The sequence below is a fragment of the Tursiops truncatus genome, chromosome 14 (genome assembly GCF_011762595.2).
Source record: "Tursiops truncatus isolate mTurTru1 chromosome 14, mTurTru1.mat.Y, whole genome shotgun sequence".
In the NCBI taxonomy this organism is placed as follows: domain Eukaryota; kingdom Metazoa; phylum Chordata; class Mammalia; order Artiodactyla; family Delphinidae; genus Tursiops; species Tursiops truncatus.
Genome location: NC_047047.1, coordinates 606,952 through 620,060, shown reverse-complemented (window position 1 = coordinate 620,060; position 13,109 = coordinate 606,952). Strand labels below are relative to the sequence as shown.

The 13,109-nt window shown below is 55.4% G+C and overlaps 1 protein-coding gene across 3 annotated transcripts in view; it reads left to right on the top strand.

Annotated features, from left to right (window-relative positions):
* LIMS1 (LIM zinc finger domain containing 1) overlaps positions 1-13,109 on the top strand; it is a 94,296-nt gene that overhangs the window by 59,352 nt on the left and 21,835 nt on the right. The window lies entirely within an intron of this gene.

Below are 13,109 nucleotides of genomic sequence, written 5' to 3'. Positions count from 1 at the left end.
CAACAAATGCCTTTAAGAATGGATTCAACCGGAAATATCAGCTGTTCAACACAAATTGCGGTTTTGGCTCTTCTTGATTTAATGTCGTGCTTTATTTAAAGGATATATTGTCAGGTTATGGGTTTTCTGCATTAGGCGTTTGTGTGGTTCAGTCAGCATTTGCTAAGGTCCTGCCACGTGCCAGGGATGTGAGGCTGGTTGAAACATTCATTATCTGCTAACACAGAAGTTCTTGTGTGTGGACAACAGACAACAGAGAGACACTTAAAGACCTTGCATCGCTGGAGGGAGGCCCATAGCGCTGCAGGAGCAAGTGCGTTAAAATCCTCTATTGTGAGAAACAGATTACCCAGCACTTAGCGGCAGTGGGAGTTGGCAGACTTTCTGTAAAGGGCCAGATAATAAATGTTTCAGGCTTTTGAAGTCCTGTCAGCGTCACAGCTGCTCGGCCTGCGGTTGTAGTGTGAACACGGGCCGTGGAACATGTGGGTGAATGTGTTGCTAAACTTAATAAAAGCAGCCGGGGAGCCAGATCTGGCCTGTGGGCGCGGATTTGCTGACGGCAGGCCTGTAATCACCATCATTGTTTAGCTCCCAGTTGGTGAGGATCAGGAATCGGGTTCAGCTCAGGCCGGCGCCTCTGGCTGAGGGTCTCTGAGTCAGGGCTGCCTCTTCTCGAGGCTGGAATGGGGTGAGTGGCCCCAGAGCGTTTTGTAGCCTAATTCCAGAAATGACTGCCGACCACCTCTACTGAATTGTCTTCATCAGGAGCCCTTCAGCGAGTCCAGCCCACACCGTGGAGGGAGCCGTTGCACACAGGTGCGAATACTGTCAAAGACAAAATACTCATGACACCTGGTAGAGAACAGGAAGGACCATCAGGATGGATGTAGGGACCCCTGCAGTGGGGCAGAGAGATGGGGCTCAACTCCAAATCCACCAAGGAAAACTGGGGATTTACAGCGAAGGAGCAGGCGGGGGTCAGCGGGCGGAAAGTTACTGAGAGGGAACATCCGGGTGGAGGGATTCTGGCTAAACTGACCTCCCAGGATTCCTGCTGAAGACAGGCCAGGGCATCAGACATCGCCTGGGGGAGGGGTGGAGGCCGAGGAACCGGTCAGATACAGGGGGCCATCTGACCTGCAGGGAGGGGATTCTGGCCCAGCTGACAGAGCAGGATTCCTGTGAAACTGGACACTCAGAAGTCAGGGCCCGTCAGAAAGCTCGGCAGGGAGTCTTTGTGGGTGCCTGGAGGTGGCCTCCCCAGGGCTGCCGCAGGGGCTCCCAGAGGAGAGGCAGTGGGTGCGGTGCAGGGAGATGAGACCCGCGTGCCCACTGGCTCTGCTGCCAAGTCAGCCTGGGCTCCTGGTCCAGCGTCAGTGCCTGTGTCTCTGTCGTCGTCACGGTGCCTCAGCCTCCCGGGAGCATCATTTCCTTCCATCCAGCTCCTCTCGTCTCCGACTTCTGGTTCCATTTATTACTTTGCAGCCAGGCTTAGGTAAACACTTGCTGAATGAAAGCGAAGGAGATCCAGGAAAGAAGCAGACCTCTGCAGACAGGATGCCACAAAGTCGCGGCCGTCCACCCACATCCATTGTTGACCCCTCCTCTGCCCGGTTGGTGCAGGGGCACTGGGGTGGGGACAGCGGGCACTGGGGCTCGCGGCCGCCCCGCCCACATGCCCTCATGCCCTCATGCTCCCAGGAGCCCCTGTCACCATCCCCACCAGGTAGGCGGGCGTCCCGGCTCTGCTGAAGTGCGAGAGGTGCGGGGACCAGGTTTTCCATCACGGTGGCTTCTTCCTAATAGACACTCAGCACAGGGTCGCTGAGTTGCAGGAATAAATGAAGGTCCTGGTACCTTGCTGTCGGCTTCGTGGTTCCTCGTGTCCCCGTGACAGCAGCACGGCCCTGCGGGGCCCATCACGTGTCCTGATGCAGAGCCACCCCGTCGAGTAGCTTCCCCGCTGTGATAGCAGCCTCGATCCGCTAGGCCGTCCAGACCTCTGGCCCCAACACCCTCCACCCTGGCCAGTCTGCCAGCCTCCTCGGGCCGTTTAATGCCCTACACACCTCATGGCCACCTTCCCGGGCCAGTTATTCCCTGGACCAATTCCCAATTCACGTAACTCCTAGACTCTGATTGCTGGGTGAACAAGTGATATAAGACAGATTTCTGTCCTACAGCCTTACCTTCTTCCTGGTTGCCGCTGGGCAATCTTCTTCTTTTACTGATTTTTCTGTCACCCTCGTTATTATAACTATTTGAAACCTCCCCCGTCATTGGTTTTTTTCACCGCACCTGCTTTCCTGAAACCACCGAAGCTCAATGGTGTAAGATTTCTCTCTCTGTCCCCCTCGTATTTGTGCAGATAAACTTCACGTGGGGACACGTTCAGGTTTGCAGGGATGTTATGCAGCCAGTACGCGGTTCCTCCCTTGTGGCGGTGTAACTGCTTCCCGTGCCCCCGTGCGTCTTGCCCGGCCCCTCAAGGGCCCTCCTCCCCGAGCCTCTTTGACCTTTCCCCCTGCCCTCGGTGATAGACGGTCCCTCAAACGCTGTGACTTTGGTCTCTTCTCAGCCGAGCCCTCGCAGCCCAGACAGAGTTTGACCCCCCCCCCCCATCACTGGCCCACGTCACCTCATCAGTCTTGGTTCTGGTAGGGGGCAGTGACAGCAGCAGGCTCCGGCTGGCTGGGGCAGGAAAGAATTTTATTGGAAAGAGTTCAGATTGCTCACAGAATTGACAGAAATGGGCAGATGGAAGAGCCGGCCCCAGGGCGCGGGAGGCTGGGAGACCCCCCAGCAGGCACCCTGGCCGAGGTCCCGGAGCTGGACCGAAGCGTCCCGGCTGGAGCTCGGTGCTGCTGCCTAAGCTACTTCTGTCCCTAAAGATGCCTCGTCGGCGGTGAGGTGCTGGAGCCAGGGTCTTGGGCCTGCAGGACCAGGAGGGAGCTCCAGGGGCTCAGGGTCCATGGCTCTGGACGGTCTGCTCCTGGATGGGCGGGGCCCGACCTCAGGGCGCAGGATGAGGGGAAGGGTGGTCAGGCTGCAGCAGAGCCTGTGGCCTCTTCCTCAGCTGTGAGGGTGTCAGGGGAACGCGGGTGGTCCAGAGAAACCGAGTCAGGCCGAAGAGGAGCTTCCAGAGCTGTGCATGAGCCCAGGTGCTTGAGCCCAGGTGCTTGAGCCCAGGTAGGTGCGTGAGCCCGGATGCAGCCTCGGGGCTCAGGACCAGTGCTCAAGCATCCAAGTCCATGGGGAACGTCAGATGGGGGAGGGAAGGTAACCTGGCTCGTGCAGGTCTCCTGAGTAAGCAGTTCACCTGGGCACCATCTACACCTGCACAGCGAGTGTGCAGACTGCCTTCTGGGTGAGGAAACGTGGACGTTGGCCCCTGAGGCTTCACGCTGTTGTCTTCCGGCCTGTGCCCAGGTGGTGACCGCACAGGTGATGCCCCGTCCCCGCCCCACTCCGTGCTGAAGGTCTGACTCAGTGTTTTTACCGCGATGGCAGCATCAGGTGTGGATTTTGTCCTTGTGAGCTGTTCTTGTTTTTCTATCCCTTCACTTTTGCCAGGATCTTACCCTTAGTAATTGCTTTGGTGGGTTTTTAAATTTTATCCTTTGAATACAGAATTCTTTTCTGTATCTGAAAGGAGAAAACTGTTCCTTGAAATAATCCTGGTCCTTTGTCTCCATGGTTTAGAGTATTCTCCTCTGTGGAGAGCTCTTAATAGAACCAAGTCCACGTGCGGTGCAGCCTCGCAGACTCATCACTGGAGGGTTTGCCGCTCTGTTACTCAGTCCACGTGGTTCTATTCGTTTGTGTGCACTATTCTCAGTATTCGTCTCTTGATGGACTTTCTTAGTAGACTGAGCTCTTTGAAAACTCGATTATTTTGTTCTTGCTATTTTCCTGGCTTAGTCGTGTGACCTGGACCAGGCTAGTTCTGATGGCATTTTTGCTCTCCTTTATGCCACGACAGATTGTTCTGGTTTGTGCTTTGCTGTGCTTGGTGTGGACCTGGGACGGGGCAGGTGCACGTGGCCTCCTGCACGGAAACCGCGCCCCCCCGCCCCGCCCCATCAGCTCCATTTATGGGAGAATTGGAGCCCCACAGTCAGGAAGGCTTAAGGTTGCTTTTATATCATTTAAGTACTTAACTGTGAAAGACGCAGCGCAGGCGCTGCCCTGAGCTCCGGAGCTGCCCTGAGCTCCGGAGCTTCCCCTGCACAGACCTTTCCTTCCACACCTTCCTGGGAGGGTTGTGGCTGAGGCGGGAGGGAAGGGGGCAGGACAAACACGGCGCAGGGTGGGAGAGGAGGGCACGGGTGGGAGCTGACCTGGACCCCCAGCGATTTTATCACGTGACCCACCACCCTGCCTGTAGGTGTGGGTGTTTCCAGCTGCTGAGTGAGCCCCGTGCCTGTTACTGGATCCGGGCCCTGGGGTCTGAGCATGGCCTCGTGCGTCGATCTGGGTCCAATCAGGACGAGAAACCCACACAGTGATTAGAAGGAGGAAGGTTCACTGCAACAATGAAGTTCCTAACTCTAACGGGCTTGGGAAGAGGGGCTGCAGGGGGGAGCCCACTGGGCGCGGGGCTGGGGGCCCAGGGCCGGGAAGAAGGGGCAGGATCTGAGCCCGCAGAGGGAGCCGGGAGGCGGCCGGTGGGATGTCCGCCTGGCCTAGCGCCCGGACCGGGTCAGAGCAGAGACCCGAGTGATGCTGCTGAGGGGCCGGCGGGCCTGCCTGAGGTCGGGTCGGGTCGGGCCGGGCGTGACCACCGCTCCTGCAGATACGCAGACTCCCTGCCCCTGAGAAAAGCCAGGGGACTGGCCGAGAGCTTTCTCCCTCAGCCTGCCGAACGGCGTTCACAAACCCAGTTCACCCAGTGCGAGGAGGGGTGCCAGGCGGACCAGAAGAGGGGGACACGCGGGACACACATGGGCCCACGGAGAGACGCCAGCCGGTGCCGGGCATCACTGTTCGGCCCCTCACATCCTCCGACGGTCCCGCGGGGGCATCTAAGGCTCGGCAGCTGAAACAGGTCCGGCCTTGCCGTGCACACCTCGTGAAATGTGAAGTGAATGAAAGGAAAGAAAGCTTTTTTTTTTTTTTTTTGCGGTACGCGGGCCTCTCACTGTGGTGGCCTCTCCCGTTGCGGAGCACAGGCTCCGGACGCGCAGGCTCAGCGGCCATGGCTCACGGGCCCAGCCGCTCTGCGGCATGTGGGATCTTCCCGGACCGGGGCACGAATGCGCGTCCCCTGCATCGGCAGGCGTACTCCCAACCACTGCGCCACCAGGGAAGCCCAAGAAAGCTTTTTAAAGTTATCAAAAAAAACCCCATTTTTCAGTTCCCGCACTTTATCTTGTCCGATATTTTTCAAATGTTGCTTAATGTGCTGAAACATACATGAAAACATGTTCTTTGTTGAAAAGAAAAGCAGTGAGACGGGTAGACTAAGATTCGAAAGGGTTGTTTTCACTTGAATGAAATGTTTCTTTCTGTCCTTTGTCCTGAAATTCTCACGGTTTTTTTTCCTTGAGGAGGGCAGACCTCACAATTAGCTCACGGTCAGGAGATAACTGGGCTGGCTTCCTCCCCCCAAGGTCTGCTGAAGGTCAGCTTTCAGGGAGCCGCCCTGGCTGAGGCAGAACTAAAATAAGGACCTAACGGAGAGCCAGAAAGCAAGTGGCGCGGGTGGCCACCATGGGCGCAAAAGGGCTCGTGGACACACTGCAGGGCTTTCCGCGCAAGCCGGGCTTTCTCTGGAGTCCACACTCCTGCTAAAAATGCTGCCCTTTTGTGTTTGAAATACGAGACCCTCTCAAGTTTGTCTCTTTTGGTCAGGACACGATAGATCCCTTAAAAAGGATGTTTCGGGGTGAGACGGTGTGTTTGTGGATCACAGTATGAGTGCCGGGGAGAAGTGACCCGAGAGTGGAGGGCTGCTCCAGGGGCGTTTTCCCACGGAGACGGCTAAACACGCAGAGAAAACGGCCCAGCCTGTAAGAGGAATTCTGAGCATGTTCTTCAAGCTGACCAAACCCTGCTTGTCTGAGTGACCGTGGGGACCCAGTGGGAGGGAACCTGGGAGCCCAGTTCCAGATTCCAGCCGTGATGACAGTTCGGGGCGTGGGGGCAGTTCCTTTACTGAGGGGATGAAACCAGGCTGAGGTGGTGAGTGGGACCCTTAGATGGAGTCATGCAGTCCCGGGGGAGGGCGGCAGTCTGCCCACCTGCTGGCCCATCCCGTCCCCTGCGACTTCACACAGGGCTGGTCCAGCTGTTGGGAGATGGGGGAGCACGATGGGGCCGGTGGCGGAGTGTGTCCGTGCGGCGCCAGTCCCTCTGCAGGGTGGAGCAGGGTTAGATCTTCCCAAGTCCCACGGCTCCCGGGCCACCAGTCAGCACAGGCGGAATGTCAGAGAAGTTTCACAGGAGGATCTGAGCGCTGGGCGGGCCTCAGAGGGCTGGAAGCTCCGGAAGGCTCGGGAGAAAGGGCCTGGAGTGTCCCTGTCCTCTTGGATGGTGTCCTCAGTGCCGGGAGTACTTGATCGTCACCAGTAAAAGCGGTTGTAAACACCCATGTGGCAGCAGCCCTCTCGAGTGTGTGCGGATCTTCACAGGAAAAGGGATCGGGTATCATTAGGCTGTCTGCACACACGGAGGCCTGGGGACGTCCCTCTGCTTATCCACGAGTCAACTCAAGTTTTACGCCTGTTTGTGGCCTATCAGGCATACGCCGTACACCTGCTTTAGTTATTAAAGAGAAGTGCACACTGACCAGAAGTAAAGTCCTTCTTCATATAAAGACATAAAGGCTTCCCCAGACCTCCGTGTGTGGCAGGAACATGGTGAGTCTTCTCTGCCTCTTGTACACTTTCTGTAACAAGCTGCACCGTGTTTGGGCCGACGGGGTCGGGGAGCCCAGCCCACCCCGCAAGCCGTGCAGTCGGGCCCTCCTGTCCCGGTGCCCCATGTGCCTGCACGCGGGGCTGCCCGCCGCACACATCATTCGCCAGTTTTCTGCTATTAAAGATTTTGCCTTTTGCTCCCGTCGATGGAAATAATCAATAAACGATCTAGAATAGGAATAGAAAAGAGTTTGGGGCGTTTTTCTGAGCCAAACTGAGAGGACTCTAGCCCGGAAGACAGCCTCTCAGGTAACTCTGAGGAGCTGCTCTGGAGAAGCAGGGTTTTCAGCACAGTTTTATATTTCATCAGAACAAAGAACATTAAACAAGCCAGGGGTGCTTTCGTTCAAGGTTTAAAAACAACAGACCAGCACACACGCAGTGAGTCAGCGTGGCCTTGGCCCCTGGGGAGGGAGGCTTCCCGTCCGAGGAGGACCAGCGCTGTCGTCCCGGGAAGGGAGGCGTTTCATCTTTCTATTAACAAGGACGTTCTTCACTTCTGGTCGCCGTGCACTTTTCTTTAATAATGAAAGCAGACATACGGCGTACGCTCGATAGGCCACACACGGGCATAAAGTTTGAGTTAACTTGTGTATAAGCCAGAGTGACTTCCCCAGACCTCCGTGTGTGGAGACGCCTTCCACGCTTCCCCGTCCCCCTGCTTCCCCGGCTGGGCCTGCACAGCAGGTGACAGGTGTGCAGCTCCCTCATTTCCACTTGGTTGGAGGAGGTGTGCAGCCGAGTCTCTTCACTCTGGCCCGTCGCGGTGCATGATTTTCTTCTCTGCACCCAGGATCTGGGAACAGTTTAACGGATGGGGCAGACGTCATGGTAGCAGCAGTGCCCTGTCCCTCCCGTCTGTTGGAGGGAACGGGGCATTTGTGTTGGACGGGGATGTGAGAAGGACCTTTCCAGCACCAGTATCTTTACTGCATGTCACGATTGTTTTGTCTTAATAGGAGAGGAAAATCAGAGTAGGTTTTCCGTTTGAGTGAAATAGAGAAACAGTGAAAATAGCTGGTTTGCCATCCCCACACTCCGAACGCCCCGGGTTCCTGTGGATAGAGGTTGGAGAAGCTCCTGCCAGGCTCTGGGGTCACATCCACAGAGCGACTCTGCCTGTGTGACGGGGGCAACATTAACAACACGTTTCCTGTGTCAGGGCCCGCTTTTTACAGGCAGTCGGTCAACATGTTCAGCCACGTAGATGAGGACCTACTGTAGAGCACAGCAAACTCTACTCAGTACTTTGTAATGACCTATATGGGAAAAGAAGCTAAAAACCAGTGGACCTATGTATATGTATAACTGATTCACTTTGCTGTACCCCTGAAACTAACACAACGTTGTAAATCAGCGATACTCCAATAAAAATATTTTTAAAAACGTAGATGAAATATTTGGTAGTGATGCATGTAATTCAGTTGCTGCTATTTGAGGGAATTTGAATTTAAAAGGTACCAGTTATTAAAAGTTGCGTTTTTGACTTTGCCAACCACGCTGGGCTTACACTCAGTGTCTGAGCTGGTGGAAGTAGCTGCCCTTTCTTGGTCTGCCGCCTCTGAGCAGGTGGTTTGCCTTGGGCAGGGTGTTTCCCCAGGGGCGGAATTTGTTCTGGCTGAAATCATGGCGTTAGCTGGATTGGTGGCCTTGAAGCCTTCGGTGCGGGACACGGGAGTGGCCAGCTCAACAGCAGACGTGCTGCGTGTGGCTTGGCACCGTACACGCAGTCAGGCACGCTCAGCCCGGGTCCCAGAGCCTGCCTGCTCTGGTCTGAACGTTTGCGCACCCGCTCAATTCACGTACAGAAGTCCTAACCCGCGATGTGGTGCTAAGAGGGGATGAGGGGCTTCCCTGGTGGCGCAGTGGTTGAGAGTCCGCCTGCCGATGCAGGGGACATGGGTTCCTGCCCCGGTCCGGGAAGATCCCACATGCCGCGGAGTGGCTGGGCCCCTGAGCCATGGCCGCTGAGCCTGCACGTCCGGAGCCTGTGCTCCGCAACGGGAGAGGCCACCACAGTGAGAGGCCCGTGTACTGCAAAAAAAAAAAAAAAAAAGAGGGGATGAGGTCGGGGGGCGGGGTGAAGGTCTCATGAACGGGACGCACAGGGCCCCTGCCCCTGCGCTGTGTGTGGGCTCAGCGAGGAGGTGCCGGCCAGGACCCAAGGGAACAGGAGAGTCCTCACCCCACACGGCCGCGCTGGTGCCTTGGTCTCGGGCTTCCAGCCACCAGGACCGTGAGACATGAATTTCTGTTGTGTATAAGCCACCTGGTCGGTGGTGTTTGGTTTCAGTGGCCCTAAAGGACTGAGCCACTGCCCAGCATACAAGAAGTCTCTCCACTCTGGATGGACGTCTGGGGTCCAGGCCTGTCCTGGGGGATCCCCCGGAGATCCAGGTCAGCCTTGGTGAAGAGGAGGCCTGAGCCGCTGTTGGAAACTCTCGGGAAGAAGCTTTGGGAGCCCAGGAGCCAGGAAACCACCTTACAGGCCCACTGTTCAGAAAACAATGGCTTTGGGATATTTTATAAAACAGCTTCCCACCTGCTTCAAGGGCTGTTCTGCTGCGCTGTATGGCCCGTAGTGATTTCAGTCAAGAGAGTTCAGATGAATGTTTTTCTCATGGTTACGATCACAGTCTAAAAGAATTGTTTGCATTTCTAAGAGTGACATTATTAAGTGCCAAAAATGGGTTAAAAGTAACAGAATGCCTGGCACTGAAAACTGAGCGATGGTGTTCATTTGGCCTCAGATTACCCCTTGCCCTCTTGGAGAAATTACACGCGCCTTTGAGCTCCACTCCTCCGCATGGCTGGATGGGGACGTGAGGGACCAGCCGACTGTCCTGTGCAACCCTTTGGGCGTGTGGTGCCCTGACCGGTGGACGCCACGTAGTCATGGCTCTGCCCTCGGCTCCAGGGCCCGGGGAGAAAGACGAGCAGTGGAGGGAGCACGGGCATCCCCGGGCAGCTCCTGCCACACGTGGACGCGCCTGTGTGCTGAGCGGGCGCCTCTTACGTACCAGTTAGGTCTGCAGAATCATGAGCACGTAGCAGAAGTTCCGTATGCTCAGATGTGACACGTGTGATGTAAGGAAGTTCCTTGAGCAGTTACCTTTTAAGAAGCTGAGACCCCAGCAGGAGGGCTGCCGAGGCTGGGCGCCCGCCCCCCACCCCGGGACGCCCTTGGGGCCGAGGCCACCGCCCCGTCCACCCCTCCCCGTCAGCCGGCGGCGCTGCAGCCTCGCCTCTCGCTCCTGTGTTGTTTGAGCATGAGGGGCGCGTGGAAGGCCCAGGGACTCCCCTCTGCCCTGAGAGCTTCTCTGCGAGAACCAGCTCCTGGGACGAGGCCGGTAGGGGCAGATGTGTGATGAAGGGCCCACGGCTCTTCCAGCTCCTCCCTTCAAACCTCAGCCTGCCCCCAACCCAGCTCCCAGTTAGGCCACACCTCGGTGATTAAAAAAATGAAAGGAGGAAAGAATGAGAGGCGGCAGAAGTGTAAGCAGACGGAGTGTCGTCTACCCTCCACGTCGGCCGCGGTGCCCTTGTGCTGAGGGGCAGAGGGCACCTGGGGCTTGGACTCCGGTGGCAGGTCGGTCTCTCTGGGGCGACTGTGCGCCCTCGTCGGCACGGTTCCAGCTGGAAGGAGAGGAAACCGGGAAAAAGGAGGGTCTCCTCCTGCTTCGCCTTCACACAGTGTTCCCGAAACAGCAGAGCTTCCAGAGCAGAGGGACGCTTTACTAAGTTTCCAGCACAGTCTGAGAAGAAGGACCTCGTGGAGGGTGTGGAACAGTTAGTAGCTGGTGGAGAGGAGGGTCGGGACGTGTTTCCTGTCCAGGCACAGCCTCTGGCAGCTCTGTCCGTGGAGAGATTGGCGAGCCTGGCTGCATTCGGCGTGCCGGGGCAACAAAGCACACGACACACCAGATTTGCCCTAATCGCGACCTCAACTCTCAGCCTTGGTGATCAAGGATCAGGTCATTCTTTAGTGAGCGCTTTAGTTCATCAAAGGCACAGTTGAGATTAGTAGGACAAACACAAAGTAAACAGTAAGACACCTTACTGTTCATTCTGTACATCTCTGTAGCGTTTGAATTTTTTTCCCAAATAACATGTATTTACTCTTTTTCCCTTCTGTCAGTACGATTATGTGGTGGAGTGACATTTCTGACTTCCTTTTTGTACTTATCTGCGTATATGTGAACTTAATACATGTGCATAATAAAATTGGGACTGCACACCTATTAGAACAGCTAAAGTAAGTAATGATGACACCGAATGCTGGCGATGGTGTGGAGGAATTGAATCTCATGCTTTGCTGGTGGGCATGTGCAGCGGTGCAACCACTCTAGAATAAACAGCTTGGCAGCTCTCAAAGAACTAAACGCACCCTTCTCGCCCTGGAGCGCTTATCCCAGAGAAATTAAACCTTATATTCACCCAGAAACTTACCCACAGCTGGATTCACAGCAGCCCCAAACCGGAAGCTGCTGAAGTGTCCTCCAGTGGGTGATGGTTAAACAAGCTGTGGTGTGTGCACACCACAGAGTACTTACTACTCAGCAGTGAAAAGAACAGGCTATCCACATATGTGGCAACTTGGTGGGTTTCCCGGGCATTTGCTGAGTGGAAAAGGCCAGTCTCAGTTGGTCACAGGCTGCGTGATTCCCTCGATGCAACTGTCTCAGTCAGCTCGGGTTGCTGTAACAAAAATGCCCTAGCTGCATGGCTTAAGGAAGGGTTTGTTTCTCGAGGTTCCAGGGCCTGGGAAACTCAAGATCAAGGCTCCAGCGGATCCTGTCTGCTGAGGGCCCACGTCCTGGCTGGTGGGCGGCTGTCTCTAGCTGTCTTCTCGCCTGGGTGTCTCTGACCCCATCCTGGGGGATTAACGCCCCTCCCTCATGACCTCATTCGACCCTGCTGACACCCCACAGGGCCATCTCCAGATCCCGTTGCCTTGGGATTAGGCTGTCAGTATGAATTCTGGGGACACAGAGATTCAATCCACAGCAAAAACATTCTCTAAGTTACAGTTACGTGGATGGAAAACAGACTAGTGTGTTGCTGGAGGGTGGGTGTGACCATCAGAGGGGACGTGAGAGAGGTCTTTGTGGGGATGGAAAAGCCCCAGGTCTGGATGGGGGTGGCGGTTACACGAATCTACAAGGTGTGACGAGGTGACACAGACCTGTACACACATCGCGCTGGCGTCAGAGTCCTGGTTTTGATTGTACGTAAGATGTAGTCACTGGGAAGCTGTGTGAAGGGTACAAAGGTCTTCTCTGTACAATCTTTGTAACTTCCTGTGACTATAATTATGTCAAAATAAAAAGTTTAAAGTGTGATTGCAGGTCCTTCACATTAATTCCTTGCTGGATGAGAGACTTCATTGCGTCGTGTGTTCAGGAACCATCAGCTTCTCCGCAGTCCTGTTTTCCTGTCTAGTAGAGATGGGACTAGTCGTTATGGGGGGAATGAGATAATTGGTTACGTTTTCAGATGTGCCAACAGCAGCTGACTGTCATGGTTTCCCAGAGCAGGTAGATGGGTGATTAGCCCCTTTCCCTCACCAACAAGTATCTGTCACGCATCTTTGTGTCTGTGTGTGTCAGTGTATCTGTGTGTGTCTTGTGTGTCAGTGTGTGTCTGCGTGTCTGTGTGTCAGTGTGTGTCTGTCTGTGTGTGTCTGAGTGTGTGTGTGTCTGTGTGTCTCTCCACACCAGCTGTCTCCTTCCCTCTCTATTCCACACGGTCACTGTAAACAAACATTTTTTAACCATGAGGCTGTTTCTTTCCTGTTTAAAGATGGCGAGCCTCTTGCTCCATCCCCTGCAGGCTCTGGGCTGGGACCATTCTGACCTGTACCCTGAGATCCTTAGGGTTCAGAGTGAGGAGAGCATGTCTCATTTTCTGCCTCTAGCCCCATTTTGTATGCACTACCCAGCCTTTCTAGATAACCTGTTTTGCTCCCCAGTAATTACGTGTAACCGTTTTCCCACAGAGAGTTAGCATCTCGTCTGTGGGATCAGACCACCTGGGTTTAAATCTCGACTCCACCACCTACTTACTGGTTATCCAGCCTCTTTGTGCCCCGGTTTCCCCACCTGTACCTCCTGGGAACACGGCAGTGAGCACCTAGGAACGCTGTTTACAGTTCTAGCCGTCATGCTGCCGACGTCTCAGACGCAT